This window comes from Schistocerca piceifrons, chromosome 3, assembly GCF_021461385.2.
Source record: "Schistocerca piceifrons isolate TAMUIC-IGC-003096 chromosome 3, iqSchPice1.1, whole genome shotgun sequence".
Lineage (NCBI taxonomy): Eukaryota > Metazoa > Arthropoda > Insecta > Orthoptera > Acrididae > Schistocerca > Schistocerca piceifrons.
In genome coordinates this window covers 736,530,645-736,532,292 of record NC_060140.1, presented here as the reverse complement: position 1 = coordinate 736,532,292, position 1,648 = coordinate 736,530,645, and positions in this window count along the sequence as shown.

The window sequence follows — 1,648 nt, the reverse complement described above, 5'->3', positions numbered from 1 at the left end:
GGCGGCGGTCGCCCTCTGTCCTTTCGACGCACTTCTCACACTTACCCTCGGGACCATTTAAACCCGATGGTGCATAGCCGCGCCGCTACACTTCTCACTGACGTTCCTTGCGAAACTCAATGTGTCGATACGCCGGAACCCAATTTTACGCCACTACCAGTGAATTCACGCTGTCAACCGCCTATGCAGACAATTCTGTATATCGAGTCATAAAGTGCCACGCGTAATACGCGTCTGTTTGGAGGATGAGAATTTGAGTTTACCGTCAGTGGAGGCTCTTGTCTATCTTGTGGGTCATCATTGGCGCTGGTCACTGGAGGGTGATAGTAACATTAACTGCCTAAACTTCTGTAACGCAGCTCGCTAGTACTGCGGGCACATGACGTAGAGACGGCCTCCAGTTCAGTGACAGCGCACACTCGGCCAAGCAGTCCCAGCGTGCGGCGCGCGGTGCATCCACCTGACCGCCAGCCGGGGTAAACACGACTGAGGCAGAGCTCTCCTGGAGAGTGGCGGCCGCCCACTGAGCCCCTAATCCGGCTGTCAGCCCTCGAGTGCTCCCCCTCCCCTAGCCGGCGTTACGTGTCCCCGTCCCTGTGGGGTGGGGTGGATCGCTCGACCCCTGCTACTGCTACTGTTCCCGTTTAGCGAGGCCGCCGCCAGGGCTGTGAAAGGAGCAGTCACAATCGGCCATTGTCCGGCCCCCAGCCACCGTAGAAGTCGCCGGGCCGACTCCCCGTTTGACTTCCCGGCCTCTGAAGTGAGCCGCCCGCACGGTCCTCCTCACTCTTCTCCGTTCCACGGGTAAGCTGAGACCGAATCTACATCTACGTGATTACTCTGCTATTCACAATAAAGTGCCTGGCAGAGGGTTCAATGAACCACCTTCATGCTGTCTCTCTACCGTTCCACTCTCGAACAGCACGCGGGAAAAACGAGCACTTAAATTTTTCAGTTCAAAAATGGTTCAGATGGCTATGAGCACTGTGGGACTTAAGTTCTGAGCTCATCAGTCCCCCAGAACTTAGAACTACTTAAACCTAACTAACCTAAGGACAGCACACACATCCATGCCAGAGGCAGGATTCGAACCTGCGACCGTAGCGGTCGTGCAGTTCCAGACTGTAGCGCCTGGAACCGCTCGGCCACATAATTTTTCCCTGCGAGCCCTGATTTCTCTTATTTTATCGTGACAGTCATTTCTCCCTGTGTAGGTGGGTGCCAACAGAATGTTTTCGCAATCTGAGGAGAAAACTGGTGATTGAAATTTCATGAGAAGATCCCGTCGCAACGAAAAAGGCCTTTGTTTTAATGATTGCCACTCCAATTCACGTATCATGCCTACGACACTATCTCCCCTATTTCGCGATAATACAAAACGAGCTGCCCTTCTTAGTACTTTTTCGATGTCATCCGTCAGTCCCACCTGATGCGGATCCCACACCGCACAGCAGTACTCCAGGATAGGGTGGACAAGCGTGGCGTAAGCCGTCTCTTTGGTAGACCTGTTGCACCTTCTAAGTGTTCCGTCAATGAATCGCAGTCTTTGGTTTGTTCTACCCACAATATTATCTATGTGATCGTTCCAGTTTAGGTTATTCTCCAGTATCTGCCTTTCATCTCCTTCATTATCGTTATTCGAGCGTCT